This window comes from Canis lupus, chromosome 22, assembly GCF_048164855.1.
Source record: "Canis lupus baileyi chromosome 22, mCanLup2.hap1, whole genome shotgun sequence".
NCBI lineage: Eukaryota > Metazoa > Chordata > Mammalia > Carnivora > Canidae > Canis > Canis lupus.
This window is the reverse complement of record NC_132859.1, coordinates 5,366,917-5,389,790: the sequence shown is the minus strand read 5'-3', so window position 1 is coordinate 5,389,790 and position 22,874 is coordinate 5,366,917.

Below are 22,874 nucleotides of genomic sequence, written 5' to 3'. Positions count from 1 at the left end.
TCCCTATATGAATTCAATCATTTCCAATTTGGAATTACTCTTTCCCTCACCAATAAGAAGGCAGCACAGTATAGTGGAAGAGAGCAGTTGTCTTGGATCCATGTCAGTGCTGTTCTATTGCATTTAATTTGAACTCCACAGCTATCTTTCTTCCAGTGCAATATTTCAATTTACTTAAGGCAGCACAATTCAAAAGTTATGAAAAAAAGTGTGCACTCATCCAATCAATATTATTACACGCTCCTCTAGAGATAAGTAAAGAATTCTTTGTGAAATAATAATGTTTAATGTATCAAAATTTTATTTTATAAAACAAGAAGCAATTCATAGTAGGCACTCATGAGGTGCCTGAGGCTTGTTGGACAAAGTGGCCAAAAAAAGATGAGACTTTTTTTTCTTCTCAAATTATCTTAAATAAATTCAATCAGCAGTCCACAGGGGTTTGGGTATACTTTTTAGTTTTCTGTCAACCTTAGGTCTGATACTTACACTCAGAAAAGAAATCTAATAAGAAATGACAGTCTATTCTATGAGCACCTGTGATACAGTTTCAATAAATTATTTTCTGACTTAAGTTAACCAGGGTCATTTTCTGTATTTATAATCAGAAACCAAATCCTAAGCACAAGATCCTACTCAAAACCACTTAGCTTTATCTTATACAGAGAATCAAGTCCACACTGATCAGTTTGACTTTCAAAACACTACATACGCCTAAAAAAATACATAGTCATTTAAGATGGCACTGGAAGGTCTGACAAGGCAACTAGAAATCCAAAAACTGTTGCCAATAATTAGCAGTGTCAATCTTCTTTTACAGAACTTTTGTGATGATTCTCAAAGCTAGCTGATAGCAAGCCTTGGTGACCATAGGGGAAGGAGGGGGTAAGAAATAATGAAAGAATAAGAATACAGAGAAATGTGACCCAAAATAGTATATCAGGCTATCAATTAAAAATATTCAAAATGTGCAGTCTCTTAGAAAGTTGATTTTCAGTTATATAACAACTATTCAGCTGAACAGTGAGGTTTTGGCTTTGTGTAGCATTAACTCGCTGTGCCAACTATCAGCTCCCACCCGATGTCCTTAAGTTGTACTGTGCTGGTGTAAAGCATGGCCAGGCACTTTCTTTAGAAAGCTCATTATCATATAGTATCTATTAGGATAGTTATTTGCTTCAAAGATTAAATAAAATAGTTGAATCTAATCGCCCTGTGTCATCATTCTTCTGTACCCAACAAATCCACAAAACTTAATTCCAGGCAGTAAGAGATGGGTATTAAGCATGTCAAAGGGTAGGATAAAGTGATGAGCAAGTAACCTAGATTGTTAGATTGGATTTCATCATTTCTTTTGGTTGATTTCAGATTCTCCTTAGATAGAAATCCTATCTTAAAATATTCTAGGCTGCATTAAGAGGAAGTTAAATTGATTTGGATTTAAGTACTGAAGATTGAAATACCCACCTCTGTGTGGTTAACTTAGCTGCAATGCAATGATAGTTCCTGATGGGTTTTAGTCACAAAACTATTTACATAAAATTGTATGCTAAAGACTGACACATAAAATATATAGAAGTGGAACCCTTTGTAGCAACTAGGAAAACAGGAATCTCTATTCTGCAGCCTCTCAACCTGTTTTTTTCCTATATCTTCACTCCCTCTCCCACAGGTAGTCATACTATTAGGGGATCCAAGAGCTGAGAGTCTCAAATGTCTGACTTTGAAGTGAATGTCCTGGTATTAAAATATGTATTTATTTAAACATCAGAGATTTAAATTAGAATATATTATATATCATTGTATATTATATATAATTCTGTATTCTAGATTATAAATACGTTATTTGTATATTAAATACACTTAAATGTTTAATATACTCAAATATATATTAAAATATATGCACATATGTAAATACTTTTTTAACTAAATAACTGTTATTACATGATGACGTGCCAGGCATGAATACAGTGAACTGTGTTGTAAAACATGTTTTAACATAGATTTTTATAAATGAAAAATCTATGTGCTTTTTATTACTTGTTCCATATATTTTTTTATCAGGTTTTTCTAGTCTTTTAGTGGAGCCCACCCAGAACTCTTACTGAGATCATTGTTGAAAGCCACTATAAAGGTAGGAAAAAGAGAGGGAAGTCACGTGCCCTACAGTGGCCGCTGCACATCTTGGTTTACTTACTGGCCGTATAACCTTTGGATTCATTCTCTTCCTTTCTGAAGAAATGGAGCTGAGATGAAAGTTTCCATATTCCCCAAAATGTTATCCTGATAAGGATCACCTGGGATACTTGTGCTTGTTCCAAGTATAAGTTCCCAGACTAGTTCCAAACTCACTAAATCAGAATTCTCAGGAGAGGGCCTGGAAAGGGCCTGGAAAGCTGTGCACTTGGGAAACAGTGAGTTGAACAGCTCAACAGCCATTCTTGGATTCTCCTAATGCTTCTTTGATAATAAGATATTCTAATGGAAAGTGCGGAGTTTGAAGTAGAGAGGATGGGAAGGAAAAATTATTCATTTAAGGTAAAGTTGATGTTGAATTTGGCATTTTTCATGAAATATTAAAATAATTTTATGATACTGAATAGTCAGAAGTTAGATTTTATCTGAACTTGTCCACATCTTTTCCTATCTTTTCATTTTTTTCACTGTGTGCTGCTTTACTTTTGACTTTTTCTTTCTTTCTTTTTTTTTTTTTTTTGGTGGTGGTGGTGATGGTGAAAGAGGTTTGGTTTGGTTTTGGTTGTTTTTTGTTTGTTTGTTTTTGCCTCCTTTTAAAATCTGATCACACATCCTTGTAAATCTCTAAAAGGTTTGCTATAATCTTTCCTTAAAAAAATATTGATTAAAAAAAATATTGATTGATTGATTGATTGTTTGATTGATTTAAGACAGAGATAGCAGGGGGAGGAGCGGAGGGAGAGGGCAAAGCAGACTCCCCCCTGAGCAGGGAGCCTGACATAGGGCTCGATTCCAGGACCCTGAGACCATGACCTGAGCTGAAATCAAGAGTTAATGCCTAAGTGATCCACCCAGGTGCCCCTCTTTTAAATACTTCTGCAAACTTTCGGGAGAAATTTCCTCCTGATTAACAATAAAGTTGAATTAACTTCTGAAAGGAGACAGGGCATCTACTGGTTTTATTTATTCAGGAAACATTTATTGTGTGCTGTGAAGGTGACAACTTAATCTGAGCCAGTTAGGGGTCTCCTCTATTTTTACTGGGTTCTTGCTTAGTTTTGAGTGTGGTGGGACCAAGGGAATAGATATAGACCAGGCTATACAAGATATCTATTCCAATTAGCATCTTCAAAAGCATCCATTGACTTATTTGGAAATTAGCTATCAGTCATTGGAGGTTAGCAGTAGAATGCCACTCATTCTACTACCATGGTATCATGGCTTCCTCAAGGCTGGATACTACTGCCCTTATTTCTCCTCTGCCACTCCTGGGGGCACAGAGATCCTTCTGTACTTATTGAGGCCCAGGAAATCACTGAGCACTTGTTTGAGGCCCTATAAGACTAGATGACTACATAATCTAACCTACAATCATTGCCTCTTTGGAGTCTTGCCCCTGTTGCTTGAATGTCTACCTCAGAAGTAACACACAGATTCCTTTTATTCTCAAATCTCACAAAATTACCAGGGATTTTTACTAAAAAGCTGTCTTAGAACGTTGTTTTTCATTTAACATCAGTTTCAAAAGCTACCTAGCTGAGGTAGAGATGCAAGGGCTTGCGCTAACCCTTATTTGTAATATGTGATAAGCATAAGTTACATTTTTCTCTGCCTAAATCCTCATTGCAAAAAAATATTTTTTAAGTACTTCTTTTTTGAAAAGGATAACTGAATACTTGTTCCCATGAGAACACGAATTGCTAATTTGTTAAACAGACTTTCTAAAGCTTTATTCTAAATACTTCAATAATTTCATCATAGTTTAAAGATAGCAAAAAGTGATAATATATGCTGGGGGGATAGAAATCTAAAGATTAATCAGTTGGTTTAGTTCAAAGTGTCTTTCTAAAATGACTTAAGGGTAGAGAAATGAGAAATGAATTTCATACACAAACCAAATACACAAGTGTCAGTTTAGAAACTATTTAAATAATATTATTGTCCACCTGTAAAGATATCACTGACATGCTGACAAAAATCAAAATATTGCCCCATTTGTTCTGTGGCTTATTTTGTATTTTTTATAGTTATGACTTTGCCTATGGTAATTATCTTTTTATAGAGTTCATTCTGTCTTCCATGATTTTGGAAGTGAGTGCTTTAATGTTTCATTTCTTAGAGAAGTTCCTGATGTTTTTTTTTTTTTTTAAATGTGAACTTCTGTTTCATATCTTATATCTTGTTTGTGATACCAACGACAAGTTTTTAACTGAACTAAGCAATATAATGAGAGCAAAAAAGTCCATATAGGATGAATCAATAGTGTTCATTTTCCAACTTCCCCTTCATTTTCCCCATGCCAAAGGAGGCACACTTCTAACAACAGCACATATTCTATTTTTTAACATAATATTATAACATAATTGCTTTTTGCATTACTACCTGATTTTTAAATTATATTTTCATGACCGTGTTATATGCCAACAGTTGCTTTGCCATAATTTAACTAGTTCCAACATTGTTAGATGGAAATATCTGTTTTCTGATATTAAAAAAATTTTTAATAAAAATCCCTTATATACATTTTTGCCAGAGCTGAAGGGGATCATATTACTGGTTAAAGAGAGCTAGAATTTTTTAGGGCTCAATGTAAAATATTTCAGGGCCTAATGACCTTATAATTAACCACTTCTTTTGAACTATAACAACTTCAACATATACCAACCAGAACACTTTATATAAATTTTGTAGATATAAAATGATGTTTAATTGTTTTAATTTCCACTTATTTGATGACTATCCACAAAAAGGGACTAAGAGTATCTCCTACTGGATAAATTGATACTGGCTTCCTTTGATACTTAACATAGATATTGGCATAAAAACTCTGGTATAGAAAGGTGAAATACCAAACAGAATTAAATGCATATTAAAATAATCATATATAATATATTATATATTATATATATTATATATAATATATATAGTGAATGGATACTATAAAATTATATAAATGGATTTTGTTTGCTTAGAACTCATATATTTATTTAAAATTTTTCTTGTACAAGGGTGCCTGGATGGCTCAGCCCATTAAATATCTAACTTTTGATTTTGGATCAGGTCATGATTGCAGAGTTCTGAGATTGAGCCCCACATGGAGCTCTGTGCTCAGCAAGGATTCGGCTTGAGATTCTCTCTTTCCTTCTGCTCTCCCCCCCATCTCTCTTTCTCTCTCAAATAAATAAAAACAAATCTTTAGAAGAAATTTTCCTATGCAATTTTCTAGGCAAACTTAAAAAGATGATATTTTGGGGCATATTTTCCTTTTATTTAAAAATCATCTATGGAATGTTCTATTATAGCATCTTTTTTAAAGTATTGGGCAAAGTTAAGGTGATAAATTTGGTATAATTATTATGATAATTATAATGCCATTGGGATTAGATACCACAATATTGCTGTCCATCACCTTAAAAGTGAACATCTTAGTTTGGCCTCTATGCTTATGTGTAATAAACGCTTTACCTCACAAATTGCCTTTCAATATCAGAAAGTTAAACTGTCAAATGTCAGAATTAGATTGGCTTGACTGCCTAATTAAATACAGATTCATCTGGCAAAGTGTTCTCCTGCTCTCACATTTCACTCTAATATCTGCTTAAATTCAAAATGACCCCTTCATGGCCTAAACTTTAGAGCAAGGACAAACAGACAAAAATACCACTGCTCTCCGTCAATCCTTGACCTGAGAAAAGTAATGTCAACTTAGTACATAAACTGAAATATTTAAATGGGAAGACAGAAGGGGACCCGCAAAATGGGACTGGCCTACGCTGGCATGACCCAACAATGGGGAGGCCAGAAGGCACCTGTGTCTCACGCCCTCAGCGATCTCCACTTTTTCCAGACCTGTCACAAGGAAGAAAAAGTAGTGACTGTTAGCTCTAAACACGCTTCCCTAGTGACATCACGCAGAAAGTGGGAAGCAGCTGGGGAGAAGAGAGGATGGTCAGTCAGAAAACAAGACTCCAGCCCCCCACCCTGCTCCTCATGTGGGTGTGGGGAAAGCAAAACCACTCCACATCTCTGGAAGTGAGTTTCTTTCTCTGAGAAATGAAGGAGTTTGTCTATACGAGCTCTATGATGTCTCATGGGTCTACATTTCTGAGATTCTCCGATCATCAATATTCGAAAATTTTATTTCTTGCGTACTTTGACTAGCGTTAGGATACTGTGAAAATCACCGAAAGGCTGAGCCTCATCTATGAGCAGAATAAGCTTAGCTGGTTCTTTCTCAGGCTAGCTCAAGGTTGAAGGTGCAGGGCAACATCACTGATCTGAAGAAAAATCTGTCCTCTATACCATGCATTTAAGAGGGGAGTATTAGGAACCAGCTTGGAGGCTAAAAATACTTTTGAGCTGTCAAAAACAGAAGTCACCCCACAGATAAGATAGCAAGTTGTACAGACCCACTGGTAGGCTATCTGTTACCAAGAGGACCAAGCTCAGTGTTGTGACCACACTCGGACATGGATAAAGGCTGCTCTCTTCCTCTTCAACTGCTAATAGTGGAGGGAGGGCCACACAGAGGGAAGGCAGTTCCACTGGGTGTCTCTCCTTCGCTGGGTGCTGGGCTAACACTGTATTAAAGTTAACAATTGTAATTAAAAATTTTCAAAATACATAAGCACTCTGCATGGTAGGTAAGAAAGACAGTGCAAATTCACTACCTGGCTTAAAACATGTAGTTTCAACATTTTATTGAGAAGTGCAATGTAGAACCCATCCAAGGGCATTTTCCCTTCCTTTTCAGTGAGTCAGAGCATGAGGAGGGGAGAGATAATAATTGATGTGTCTGACTTACTAATCAAGAACTGTGTAATTGCTAAGCTTGTATAGTTTTTGAACAAAATAAGGCATTTTTATATTAATAGATCTGTTCAGTTTCCTTCAGATGCAATGAGTAAAGGTTACATATTTTGGTATTTTAAAATGAGTAGAGAATCAATGTCTGTAATACATGAAATTTTAAAACACTTGCAGGTTAACAAATAGTAGGCACATGTTGTACTATATTTATCCTGTCCTAGTTCAATAATTGACCTCCACTAGGTTTTTTTTTTTTCCCCATTAGAGTCTATTGCACTGAGCCATAGATTTTAGGAGGATTTTTCAAAATAGATACAGCATAACATGCAAAGAAAATTATCCATTGAGGACCAAGGGCATCCTGGGGGCATGATAATACTTCGATCCCAAAGCATTAAAATAATATGTCATAATAACAATAGTGGTATTGCATTAAATTAATTCAAGAGACAAATGTTGTTTTACATTTCATTTAGAAAAATGAATTTATAACTTTATTGAACACACTGCTTACCAGCATATGAGTGTGGATAATTTATTGAGCCTTTTTCTGCCTTGGCTTCCATGTAGAACAAGCTTCATAGTATGATGTACCACATAGGTTTTTTTGTGAGGATTCGATGAAATCAGCATGGGAAATCTTACAACTGGCACATATTAGGAATTCAATTAACAGTGCCTTTTAAATAGCATGAAAAAAAAAAAGCCCACGTTTTATAGCTAGAGACCTTTATGATCTTAGCTTTGCCTCATGCCAGCATTATAATCTTGGGCAAAGTACTGTACCTTCCTGGATTTAGTTTCCTAATCTGTAGAATGAGGTAAAACTATCTGGTATATCCCAATCACATCAGCTCTTGTGTTCTTTCATAGGACCATTTAGCAATAAATCATTTCACCATCACAATTTAAAGATTTCCTGGATTTAATTTCATATTTACATGGAACAGTGAAACATAAAAATAAGGTACTCATGATGTATTCACACTTGGAGATGATTGGTAATAAAAACAGATTTTAAAGATATATAGATAGATAGATGATAGATAGATAGATAGATAGATAGATAGATAGATAGATAGATAAAACCTAGCATGCCGTGTTTTAGTGACAGTGCATGTAAAGCGCTGGCTGAGTACTCAATAAATGCACTTCATAGGCACCAATATATTTATAAATCTAGTAGGTGAAAACCTGCATTATAAAGAACGTGTTTAGATTTTTATACTCTGGAATTGTATTTTAAATGTCAGCGTATCTTTTCGCACACATAGCATTTTTCTACAGTTTATCTTTAATAATGAGGTAAACATTAAATAACCTAATTAAAATGGAATAATTCAATGTTGAAACATTTCTGCAGATGGAAAGGAAATAAATGAGGGTTTAGCTTACTGATTTTTTTCCCCAAAGGTTTCTCCTCTATTAATATATCTACAAAAACGAATGGGGAGGAAGGAAGGGAGGAGCGCAATGTCCCATTCTTGCTTTGTATTTGCATCCTGACACATCACTTCAAGCAGGAGGGTTGGGGTTTGCAGAGCTCAAGGGCTGAGACTCCACCTAGGGAGGAAACGCGCACCATCAGCCAAGTCGCTCTCTACGCATGGTGGGGGGTTGAAGGATGTTCCCTTTGAAGGGCACCTGATGATATTACACATTTCTGGGCTAATTCACTGATTTGAATGGGGGCAGTTTGCTTTTTTCTTCTTGGCCAGAAACTCAGACCAGTGCATATCCTTAGAAATAGATGTAATTAAGAGACATTATGCTCCTATGCCATTGTAATGGAAAGAGAGAAAAAAAAAAAGCCTAATGTATGAATTCTATATTTTTAGGAACTTTGGCTGACACATTATATTCATAAATGTTTCTGAATTTATTTTCTATAATGGCGAGTCTCAAATGTTTGCAGAACGTGGGCCACTTCAGGAAGGGCGAAGGGTATTTCGGACCAGTGACAAAGAGAAAACACCCTCCCTTCCCATTTAGCATATGGCAATTATTCCTGATGCTCCTCTGGGTACATTACATTTGGTACTGTATTAAATCCTTATCAAAATCCAGATTTTCTTTCTGTTAATTGACCCAACTCATCGCCACTCCATCTTCTGTCCTGAAACCTTACTTGGTGGTGATCCTGGTTTACTGTTCCCATCTAATGTGCGTCTATTGTTGGTCTACACAGTCTCCTCAGCCCGCTGTTGTGCTCCTATAGCTCTACTCACAAGAGTGCCACATTGCCTCTGGGCTCCGACACCTGCAGGGAGCTCTCCTAATTGCCCCAGCTGCAAGCCATCTTCAGTGAGTTCTTCGGATGCTTTTCTTTGGGAGCTTTATTACAATTCCTAGTGTCTTGTATCCCATTTATTTGTGAACACATCTTATCTCCCCGCTGAATTGTAAGCCACCAGGAAATAGGCACAATGTCTTCTATTTCTTTTTTCTTAGCACAATCCTGGCATATAGATTGGCAATCAACATATGAATGTTAAATTAGTGAATCCTTCAATCCAACACATTTCTTTAAGAATTGGTTTCCTCTTGGTTGAATTTTGATTCCTCTGAAGGGAGTTAGTAGACTATTCCTTAGGGAGAAAGGCATTTTCAAATATTCCTTGCTTATGCCATAGGTCCTAATATAATCATTCATATAATATACTTCCCTCATCCAACTGCCCCCTGTAAGCTACATGGAGACAAAAAGTTAAATAACTACCTTTAGACAATGAGTGTAGAAGAAATGATTCTGAATCTAGCCAGACTCTTTCTTTTTTGATAATTACAAAATATGTCTATAAATACTCTTTTTAAAACAATACCATGAAATCAATCAATCATTCAAACAACACCATGTATTTCCAAATCGGGAGTAACACCAAACTAAGTATTTGAAAGTGTTGTGCCCTGGATCTTGAAAATGGGTCAAATAGTAGTATTTAGACAATAGCGTTGTTGTTTTAGCATGCTCACTTCCGAGATCCTGTGTTTATTATTTTCTTGTCAATTAGAGAAGTAAATGCAAGTATTTTCGGTCCCAGAACACTCTTTGCCTTTAATTCTGGAAAAATATCATTGTATTTTTTTTTATTACAGATTCAAGAATAAATCGCTGTCAGGAAAATGGTAATGAGCACATTACCAACATTCTGTCACATCTAATTTGGCTTTTCTCCTCTCATTTTTCATCCTGAAGAAATAATGAAAGACTTCAAACTCAGCAGAATTCTTTTGCAGGATCAATGATGTGCTTTTTTTTTTTTTTAAGCACCTTTTTTAGGTGGTCTAATGGTATGAACATCAAGGCAGAGTCAGGTGTTCTCAATTTTACAGTTAACTTTTAGCCCCAATTTTTTCTTCTTTGACAGGTTTTTTGGAACTTGCACAAAATATTTACTTTGTGTGGTTGACCCTTTTCATCAATCTATATTATCAAAACAATAATGTCTTATGATTTTATTAAGAATTTTTATACCAAGGGATCCCTGGGTGGCGCAGCGGTTTGGCGCCTGCCTTTGGCCCAGGGCGCGATCCTGGAGACCCGGGATCGAATCCCACATCGGGCTCCCGGTGCATGGAGCCTGCTTCTCCATCTGCCTGTGTCTCTGCCTCTCTCTCTCTCTCTCTCTGTGACTATCATAAATAAATAAAAAATTTTAAAAAAAAAGAAAAAAAAATAATTTTTATACCAAAATGTGAGATATACATATTATATATATATATATATATATATATATATATATATATATATTGCATATATTTATCCAGGTGCATTACATTTCAGTGCTCCTGTAGATTTTCAGGTATGTTTGACTGTTTTATCAGTTGCTTTTTTCAGTGTTTTCAAATACTAAAAAGAAAATACGAGTTTTTGTGTAAAACGATATTCCCTGAATATTTTCTAATCTTCCTGCTAATTAAATTCAATTGATCACTGATCATTTATCATAATATTTAATAAATTAAAATCTAATTGGGAATGCATTTCTTACAATAGAAAGAAGCAAGAAAAGTACTGATAGAAAGTTTGAACCAACCATAGTGTCATTATTTCAAGTGAGAAATTAGGAAAGAGTTTAGTTTTCGTCTCTTCTGGAGAAGGAAAAATGATATGATGACAGATTGAGTGCTTTATATTTTTAATAAGAAATGCAATTGTTGATCATTTGTAAGTCATATTTAGAAACTGTGTAGAGCTTACTTACTTGCCATGGCTATAGATAAAGGGTTTTTTTAAGAAGGAGTAACAACCCAATTTGATTCAATGAGTATTTTTTGAAACTGCTAGAAGGGTTTTCAATAATCAAACATCATAGGGCAAGTTATATTTCAAAGTGCATTTCCTTATGCTGATAGAGCTTGGCGTTCTGTACAGAATGAATTTAAATACACTGATTACAAAAAGGAGAAATAATAGTGAGAAAATAATTTTTGAAATTTATCACTACATTACCAACATAGCCTGACATTTTTAAAGTATTGTCTTCTATATTTTTGGAGTTAATGGTTACTTCAAGCTTAGTGGGCTTCTTTGATGAAGTATGTTTTGGCAACAAACAAACAAACAAAACAGTGAGAGGAGAAGATAGAGGGAAAAGTATGAAATAAATGTGTTCCTAAGAGTTGATTAGTTTTAAAAATCGCTCTAAAAAAATAATGCTAACTCTATGTGTCATTCAGTATGCTGTTAGCACAGTCTTTTTTTTTTTTTTTTTGGGCACAGTCTTAAATGGATTAAAGCAGAAGGATAGCAGAGTGACATGAAAGAAACGTGGGTTTAGAATTTAGCAAAATTTGGATGAAACTCTGGCTTTACCCTGTTTTCACAGTGTCATGAGTAATGCTATGTAATTATAAGACTCCCACTAACTAACTAGATAATAGAGCCTGAATTTGGTTTCCTTCTCTGTGTAGAAGAAATAATAATAATTTCCTTAAAGAGTCATTCCACAAGTGAGAGGTCAAGAATGTATGTGAAAAGTGATGACAGAGTACTTGATGTTGAATTCATAATTGTCATCATTATTAAAAACCAATGGATAGTCCTATTTTTTAACATTTATGTCCCTATTAATTTCTCCAACTTTCTTTCCCAGACATACATGTTTATTGATGGAGATTATTTATTACTTGATAACTACTGGTTCTTTCCAAAATTAATGTTAATGAGAAGTCAATAGAGTAATCCTGATAATAGAAGGAAACTTATATGCCTGACCTTCAACACAATTTATTTATTAGCATAGTGTCAAGCATTTTTAAGATATAAAAATACTAGTTAATGATGATAATGTCACATTAGGAAGTCATATAGAGGGAACACTATTGACTTTTTGTTATCATGTAGCTTTGGAAAACTTGCTCTTTCCCAGCACATACAGATTTAGAATCCATTTTTGCTTTGGAAGATTTACATTTGGATTTCCACCACTTTTTAAAAAGTTTTCAACGGACTATATTTGGCTAGTTTCTTTCTTCCTTAACGTTAATGTCATTCTTCTCTTCTTTCTTCCCTACCAAAGAGTTACAGGTAAAACAGGCAAAAATCAACCATAACAACAGAAGTATGCCTCCCATGTGTGTAATCGGTTTTGGGAATAGAAAGCAATTGAAATGTTTAGAGCTCAAAGGCCTTCTTTTCCATTTCCCTGTCTTTGCTCACCCAGTGCAAGAGGCATGGGTGGCATCTCGGTGGCCCCTACAGCTTCTCATTCTCAACACCAGGGACTGAAAGCTGAGCTTCCCTGCTTCTCTGAAGATATTTGTACTATGAGAAAAGCTGGGAGGAGGGCTCCGTTCAGGGCTAGAGGCTAGAGTGAAGGTCTCTTGGGCCAAGGACCGCTTTTGAATTACAAGCAAATTCATTACCAATCCCAAGGTCCTCGAGAATAGCAGCTGTGTGATGGCAACTTACAGTAAGCAGGTGTCTTTTGCCTTCCATAACTGAACCAACATTCAGCTAGGGGGTAGTTAATTTGAACTCTAATTATATTGATGGCAAAATTAACCTTTCAGGGGGGTGAAAAAATCTTCAAAATCGAAGATGAGAGACTAGATTCAGTTTAAACCTCTCTGTCAGTTGAAAACAGCTGGAGTTATAGCTGGGTAAGACTTTAGAAATCACTTCATTTCAATGTACCAAAGAAGCAAATGAATTAAGCAGATGAGTGTGTACTTCAGTATTATGCAATCTTTAAATGAAGGCTAGGAAAAATAAACATATCTTCATTTATCACAATTATGGACAATAGTGAGGAATCTATCAACTTGCATCATCAGGAAATGGCTGCATTGTCCAATCTCATCAAGAATGAATGGGCTATGCGGCGGGGGGTGGGGGGGGGTGCTCTGAGAAATGACTCTTTATGTAAGGCACCAGTTGGTCTGGGGTAGCACAATTTAAAAGCCAATAAAAACTAGACTGACACTGTGACATTCTATCATCCAGCCATGAGATACATTTTACCAGAGGCAGCAGATAAATATCAATAGGATTTGTTTAAACTGGCATTGAAACATATTTATCTCATTTATCTCTTCAAATTATGCCAAGATCAAATACACTGAGTGAATTATTATTGAATGTGAACTAAATTACGGCCTAACAAGTCAGATCATATTTCTCCAAACATGTAATCCATCACTGAACTGTGAGATACAGTGTACTCCACTTAAAAGAAATCCATTCTTCAAAATCTACTCCTTAAAAAAAAGGACTGTGTTTAACAGTAACTGACACATACTGATGTGGGTGGCAGAAAAGGGAAAAAAAAAAAAACAAAAAAACCAAACCCAGGACTTTTCGAATGTTTCAAGTCACATCGTTTAAACCTGTTTAAAAATAGAAACTTAACCAAGAAGTTATATTATTCTGTGACCTTTTTTGGTTTCAATTTCAACTGCCCTTGGGAACAAATGCACCACCGTAGATTGAATTTAAATATGCGGTTTCAAGGGGGAAAAGGAGAAAGACTAGATCCAGTGATATTTTCAATGAGTCAATAGGAAAGAAATAATAATTTTCACTAGAACACCTAAAGGTAAACCCTTCTGGGTTAATACACCCGTGAGTCTCCACCCAGTTGCATGAATTCGTAGGATTATGTGGAAAAGCATTCACAGAACTTTAAGCTAGCAACCCAGTTCTGGAAGTTTCTTTGTTTTCCTTTTTCTGCTCTAACGGACAGAAAACTTCCTTTAAAATAAACACAATTGAGAGATAAGGAACAGCTCCTGAGGATTAGCTTTTAATTTATGACCTTTGACATTGTAAAAGAAACTTTTTGAGCGGAACTCTATTTAGAGTGTAGAGATTGTCTTATCTTGACAGGAAGGAAATGATGGTTCAGTCTCCACCTCCCCTGGTGCATAGTGGAGGAGATACTGTATGTCGAAGTTCTGAGAGTCTGTAAAATGTTATATAAATGTTATTTATTAAAAAAAAAAAAAACAGTCAATCCATAGGGTGTGTTTACCTTTTTTTGTGATTCTCCTTTCCATGATTTCTTTTCTTCTTTTCCCTGTCTGTTCCCCCCCAAAAACTAAAGAACCTTACAAAGCTGCCTGATGCTAATCAATTGCAGGTTCTTAACCTGCTGCAGGTAAAGGATCTGCTCATTTAACACAATGCAGTCATACAAATGCTTGTCCAGCTCCATTCTAGTCCTCTCCCTGGGCCCCCAATCCCATTTCAGTATATAGTCCGAGGCAAAAATCATAGAACCACTTGACTCCTTCATTCACCCAGAAAACTACCCTGGGTGACTACTCTGTGTGAACCACTCTTCTAGGGGTAGAGGAATCAGCAATGGGCCAAATGACAAAACCAAACAAAATAAACTGTTACCATGGTGCTTATCACTGCTTAGGTACTTTATTATCTTTCAGAAAAGATTAATTCTTGGATAAAAGTACTCAGTTTTTTAAGTGGCCTGCCCTTTCTTTGCTTCTTTCCCTAAGATAATACTCTGATGTGTAAGCAGAAGGTGTGTGCTGGTCAGGCCTCATACAAAGGTGATGAGCCAGTATTTTTTTTGCTTTTTTTTTTTTTTAATGTATTTATTATGTATTGGTCTCATGTAATACCTCTTTCTACTCAGTGAGAGAGCGAGAAGGACAACTCTGTAGGCAGATCCCCTACAGTGTGGTTAGCACTGCGGCAGACGCCGTAGACTGTGGCTACCACGTTGCACAAGTCTGGAAACACCATTCACATAAACCATGGTCTGAATAGTGCCTCCTAGAGTTACGCAGTGTGTAACCTGTACACTCCTGTGTGCGGGCCCTGCGACCCGCACAAAAGAGAGGTATGCGGTGTAGGCCTGGGGCTGAGAAGGAACAACAACATATCCAGTGAGCCCTAAACGGTAGGTGGGCAAAGTAGGCTGGGTGGAGAGGCTGGAAGGTGAGGAAAGGAGGATCAAACAAGGAATTAAAGGAAGTTCATCTCAGCTGCAGTGCTGAAGAGACAGGGGAAAAGCAATGAGAAGTGGGGAGAAGGAAGGAGGCAAACAGAAAGGACCCTATAATCCTATTGAGAAGTCAGACCTTTGTCCTAAGGGCCAGTGGGGCTCTGTTTAAGATTTCAGGTTGGGGGTATCTCAGAGGCAGATTTGCATATTTGAAGCATCGCACCTGGAATTTAACACCATCAGATTTGCATTTTAGCTGCACTGCAGTGAGTAGGTGAGCAGTTAGGAGAAGGTGGCAGTAATGTGGCCCAGAGACAAGGGGGCCTGAGCATGGTTCACCCCTGGAGTGGAGGGAGAGGGAAAGGCTGACGTGAGCATCTGACAAGTGGGGTTGACAGTACTCTGTGGGTGGAATGTGGGGCCTGAGGAAGGCAGTGGGGGGTGAGGGTCCTGTTCTCTCCAGGCCTCCAGTAGGGTGCGAGGTGGCTGGGCCATTCTCTGAGGAGGGAACTGGAGGCAGGACTGGGAGGAAAGGCGAGTTCAGGCCTTCCCTTGTTAGGTTTGGGTCCTGGTGGGCACCAAGGGGCAGCGTCAGGGGACTAGGGCAACTCCCAGCCCCGATGTCCAAACAGGCCGATGGAGTGGGCCGAGGGGGATCATTTCCACATGCTAACCGGAGCCGTGCTGGGGGAAGAATTTCCAAGACAGACACGGCTGTTGATGCCTTTTGGATTATTGCATTAACTTGGTAAGAGCTGCCCAGAGAAGAGCGATATATAAAACATATTCTGTATGTGGCATTTATGAACTTCGGGAACTGGGAGCGATTGGTGGCTCTTTTCCATCTGTTTGTCTTTATTACATATCTACGTAGCCTTAGGCAACATAGCATCAAATTGTGTGTTTTAGACACTTTGTAAAGGGCATCACACTGGCCTCCTTCCCCTGCCTTGCCTTTTCTCCCACTGATTCAATAGTTCCAACACCTATGGATTGATGGATTGAAGGGATTTATTCCATTGGACTGAATTCATTTATTTAGCTGCTTTAAGGTGTTCCATGAGAGAGCAAGACACCGTTCATCCAGGCCCTTCATGAGGGGTTATTTCCAACACATCCCTTGCACGGAGAAGCCATAATGAGCTTGCCTATGTATGGCTCCTTGTGCACCTGTGCAAGGGTGTCTGTCTCCCAGGTATACGCTGATGAGGCGCTAAGTCAAAGCATTTGAACGTTTTAACTTATTACATATTTCCAAGTTGCCCTCTCAGTTATTTGGCCAATCTAGCTTCCAATCAACATCACGTGAGATGTACTGCACATTCTTTCCAACACTTGGCACTATCAGACATTTAAATTGACGATCTAATGAATATGAAATATTTTGTTTCGGGTTTCTTATTTGGCTTCATTTGAATACTCACATTCCTTTCTGAGAGTAAACATTTTTCATTTGTTTATTGGTCCTTTGGATCGCTTAGTCTCTCTCAATTTATGTTTTATCCATTTATTGAGTAGGGTGTCACTTTTCTTAATTGATATAAATCCTTTGTATAAAATAGTCATTGATTCCTTATATATGAGGCAAGAAATGTCTTTCCATTCTGTCCTTATCTTTTATATTCATATAAAAGATTATATAATTATTTAATTTTATTAAATTTATATTTAATAAAAGTCGTTTATGTTGTCTTTTGTCCATAGACTTTTTTTTAAAGAAATCTTTTTCCATGCCATAAAACTAGTCTCTTAAATTTTCTTCTAAATATTACCAAATTTTTGCTTTTACGTTTGGGTCTTTAGGCCATCTTGTGCTGAATGATCCATTTTCTTTACTAATCTGTACTGCCATTTCTGTCAGATTGCAAGATTCTATATGTTAAGGGGATTCCATCATGCTTCATTATATTTGTCCATCTCTCTACTAATATCATTCTTTTAATTACTGTAGCTAATAAGCCTTAATATTAGATATAAGGCTTCTTGATACAGATTCTTCGTTTGCTTCCAGAATATATTGGTTATTCTTGGCCTTTTGTTCTTTCATGTCACTGTATGATTACCTCATCAAATTTCATGAAATTCCCACTGGGGAACACATTGAATCTATAGATGATTGTGGGTCGAAATATGGTTTTTAATTAAAAAACATTTTGAAGAAACATACATTTGAAAAATACGAAGTGCTGCATTTTACTAGGCTGCTATCCTTGGGGACGGGGCAGATTCCTATTACCTTTGCACCAATAGCACAGTGGCTAACAGATGCTGAATAAATAATTTTGAATTAACTAACCGACAGAATGAATACAGAAATAAATGTTTCTTTATGTTCTTATTAAAGTGAAGCTAAGTTATATCTATAATAAATGACTAATAAGGAATAAGGATGGCTTAATTTCTTGGTTCCTCAATTCATTATGATCGACTCCCATTATTCCTACTGACAGTGACAAGAAAATGTCTTGAAAATTAAATTTAAGTGAGGTTTTGTCATTTCCTTCTAAGGAAGCCTTTGACATACGGGCCATAAATCTGAGAAATGACTTGCATATTATTCTGTACAGCATCTTCCATCGAATGCCTACTAAGTTCCAGGTACTGTTTTAGGGCTGAAAATAAAGTAATGAGTTAAAAAAAAAAAAAGAAAACAAAACAAAAAACCCTGCTTTCTTGGGGCTTGCATTCTAAAGGGGGTAGAGATTAAAATCTTAATAAATAATTCAATTACATTGTGTGTTACAAATACTGTGCGCCCTGGGAAAAAATAATGCAGGGGAGGGTTCACATTGAGGTGGGTGCACTTTTATATAGGAGACAGGGGTAGGCCTCGATGAGTAGATGACAATGACTTGAAGGAGAGGACAGGGCATGAATGAGGACATCTGGGAAAGGTACTTCAGGTCAAGGGAGTGAGCAGTGCAAATGTCAGAGGCAGGGCCTTGTCTGGGCGTGAGAAGAAAACAAGAAGCACACTGAAGGAGAGGTCAAGGGGAAGAATAGTGGGGAAAGGAAGACTAGAGACATGGTACAGGCTTTGTAAGCCACTGGGAGGATCTGGCTCCCGGCTACATAAACCTGCCTTCTAGTGAAAACTGTTTCTGCAAGATCACTCTTCTTTTAAAGGAGGTTTCATGGGTTTTGTCCACTAGGTCAGTGTTCTTACAGAAATGTTTGCTCACATTCTCCAAGGATTTTGAAAAACTTGCCATGATCACGTATATTTTTAAGTTGACTTTATTCTAAGCTTTACCCTCGTTATCTTAAATGACTGCAAAGGATATGGCTTCTGGTATATTGTAACTACTTAAAATCCACTGCTATATTACTCTTCCAAATACGATGTGTTCCCACTGCCTTCACAAGTGGGGACATGGTCACAACACCGTCCCTTTAAATGGTACATTAACGAGCTCTTTAAAGAGTTGAAGATTTCGGGATCCCTGGGTGGCGCAGCGGTTTGGCGCCTGCCTTTGGCCCAGGGCGCGATCCTGGAGACCCGGGATCGAATCCCACGTCGGGCTCCCGGTGCATGGAGCCTGCTTCTCCCTCTGCCTGTGTCTCTGCCTCTCTCTCTCTCTGTGACTATCATAAATAAATAAAAATTAAAAAAAAAAAAAAAAAAGAGTTGAAGATTTCACAAGAATTCTTTATCTTTTTGAATTGCTATTTCATTCCAAAATCTCTGGAGTTGTACATTTACGTAATAAAAACCTATGCTTTGAATGAAGTCTTTTACTGATCATCTTAAGCGTTCAGTGCCAATTTACATATACATTTTTTAAAGATTTTATTTATTTATTCATGAGAGACACAGAGAGAGAGGCAGAGACACAAGCAGAGGGAGAAGCAGGCTCCATGCAGGGAGCCCGATGTGGGACTCAATCCCAGGACCCCGGGACCATGCCCTGAACTAAAGGCAGATGCTCAACCACTAAGCCACCCAGGCGTCCCTGGATCATCTTAGCATATTTTTCTACGTCAAAAATGTATATGTAGGGATCCCTGGGTGGCTCAGCGGTTTAGCGCCTGCCTTCGGCCCAGGGAGTGATCCTGGAGTCCCGGGATCGAGTCCCATGTCGGGCTCCCTACATGGAGCCTGCTTTTCCCTCTGCCTGTGTCTCTGCTTCTCTCTCTCTCTCTCTCTGTATCTCTCATGAATAAATAAATAAAATCTTTAAAAAAATGTATATGTAAATTGACACTGAAGGCTTTCACTAGCAGTAGTACTTCCTGTGACCATAATGCCCTACGAGGTTAAATATATTTTCAGGATTAAGTTACATTTACAGTAGTAAAAACATGTAATTAATCAAAACAACATAAATGGGAAAGAGGTTTTAATAGGGTAATATTTAACATAAAGTATAATTTTTATTTTGACACGAGTGGGTTTCTTCTTAAACTGAGACAGGTTCAGGATCAATTTTGTTCCCATTTTGCCTTTTTGATTTTTTTCAAAGGAGAAGGCAACTGCTGAGAAATGCATTTGTATAAATCAAATACATGGGAATAAAAGGATTTTTGTTAGAGCAGTATTCCTCAATTCTTTAAATTCCTTTAGAATTATACACCAGAACCACATAGTGATACATCATAAATATTTCTAATGGCCCGTCAGTAGGGAATTTATTTGAATCCTCTTTCAAGTTTGTTGAAAGCAAATAATTGGTCACTCACAATGCAGATTTTTTAGAGGGTCTTTAGAGTAATTTGCTTTCTAAGAGCCAACACCAATATATTAAAATGTTCCTACGTTAAAATGTAGGCCAGAGATTTTTCTTCCTTGGGACAATGCATCATAGTAAGATTCAAGATGAATGAGAAGGACACTTGGAAGGAGGGCAATTCAAGGGGGGGCAGGAGAACGGTAAAAGGAGAAGAGGAAAATGATAAAATCTTGCTTCAGGAATGTTCACAGACAGATCAAATTTAGGAGAGAGATTCACATGGACATTTAGGATCTGGAATTCAAGTTTTCAAATTATCTGTGAGCTTGTTTAGCACCTGGGTCAACACTGTGTCACTAGGGCTATGCCTACCCCAGATGATGACAACTTCATGGAACCATTTTCTTCCCAGCACGATACCAGTCATGTCACTTCAGATTATTCTAGAAGTGGGGAAAAGTTTGTCACAAAGTGACACACGGGAGTGACACAGGAGCAATGGACGTGGTTGGCATCGTTTGTGGTCAGTGGAAATACTGCCATACTATTCCATAAATACAGCCAGTAAGCTGATGCTTCCTGCTAATCAAACATCCCAGCGAATCACACTGGACGTTATGCTGCTAATGTAAAATTATTTTCTTTTTTGTTTTGTAAAATTATTTTCAATCTCGAAGCCAAACGGATATTGTTTCTTTCGAAAATTTGTTATGAGAAAAGACTAAAAGACTACATCCTTGACTTCAGCTATTCAATTTACTTTCCAACATTACCTTTAAATGCGATTATGAGAGTAGAAGATAGTCTCTCAGACTACGTGTATTCACCACGCTTCGAGAAACCCAATACAGAAGAAACCGAGGTGCTTTTCTAGGAAAAACAGGATTGGAATGATTTCCCAAAATCCTGAACGAGAAACTGGCGTGTAACATCAAATATAGACAATGTTTGGTTCCCTGGTTCTTCCTTAGATTCGGTGAAATGCCGCAGCCAGTGGGAAAGCCCGTGTGAAGCTACTCTGATGTCTCTAGCTCATCAGGTGTGACAACACCTTGTAAGTCTTACACACCACGTGAAAACCTCAGTGAGCAAACTGAAATCATATTCCCAGCTCCATCTTGTCTTTAGACCCCATAGAAAAACCTAAGTATCTATATCCCCTAACTCTCCATTGGCTGCTTTGAAAGTTGGCTGGGTCAGAGTTGGGGCACTCACTAGACACCCTCATTCCAGGGAGGAGCCCCTGTCCCTTCCCGCCAGGGGGGGTCACTGGTGCGTGCAGTGATGGGTTAGCCCCATGGGTGTTACCACCTGGCCAAGAACTTCCTGACTCCACGGGTCATAGGAGGCCATGGAAAGAGGGTGGGGGTGTGTGTCCGAGTACACATGCTGTAGGGGGGGCGGCGTGGTGTCTCCTCTCTGAAGGTTCTGAGTAGTTGACAATTTCCTTTTCGCCACACATATCCCTGAGAGCCACCGCAGGGATCTTTCAAAACAGAAGGCCCGACTTCTCTCTCCTTCTGGAGGAACCCTCAGAACACATTCCTGGAGAATCCCAAGGTTCTCCTGAATTCTCCTTGTGAGAACTCTTTCTGAGGTTTATGGTAGTGAGTTTATTTTGAGATTTGTTAAAAACAAATTTAGATCGAACAGCTCTATTTTACAGCTACTGAAGGAATGATGACTTTAAAACCTTTTTAAAAAGTTGAACTGAACTCTTGGTTACTCAAAGCAGGAAACCATCATAATGCGCACCATGGTAACTCCATGATAAACGCCAGTGTAGCAAAATACAAACGCCTTAATTTAGCTTCTTTGGCCTGTGGGGTTTGAGCTCTGCATCCCTCTCTGGGACTCCCCACCATGACCTCTCATGCTCGCCTCTTTCGATTTCTTCACTGTTGCCCAGATACTTCCATTGCAGGCCAGTGTTACTTCGGGATCCCAGAAAGCTGGTTAGTTGTTCATCACTTAGTCCCACCCTCTTTGAAGTCTCTGCTCCAAAGCTGGTACACCCTTGGAGAACTTTCCCGAACACCCCTATTAAAGCAGTTTCCCCAACTACTCTCCCAGAACTCTGTTTCCTTCATAGAAACGATGACAACCTGGGTGGGTTCAGTAACTTGTTTGTATGTTTATCGTCCTCCAAGGGGGCAAGGGCCTCATCGGTGTCACGCACTCCTGTATGCTCAGCCTCTGGAATACACGTGACCCAAGGCAGGTCGGCGAACATATGTGTGCATAGCAGAGTGAAAAAATAAAATGATTAGACCAAAGATACAGAAGAATCGTTGATGTGAACAATAAACATGTATCCAAATGAAGCAGCGCGTTTTCAAAGCCCTTGCAAATGTGTTTTACGTGTATTTAAATCTGTTTTCTTCTAGTGGGCTATCCATCTCCTGCCCTGCAGGGTCGGTAGGTGTCTGTGGTCAGGATAGCAGCTGTGCGTACATGGTGGTGGCGAGCATGGCCTAAGAGTTCCTGACCCAACAGAGTAGCAGAAACCTATTCGAATGGTTCAGCGTTTCATTGGAAAAGGTGGGCCCCTCCTTCCCCACCTCAGTGAGCTCTGATGTCTCTTTTTCCACCTTCATAATCAAAATATCTAACCAGAGATGGCCTTTTAGGAAAAGCAACAATAGATATCTTCAGGAAGAACTTTGACATGTCATAATGATTTATACCCCTTAGCTTACGCCAGGAAAATCCATATCTAACTTGGGTTACTGCTGCTGAGTTGTGTGTGTGTGTGTGTGTGTGTGTGTGTGTATGTGTGTTTAACTAA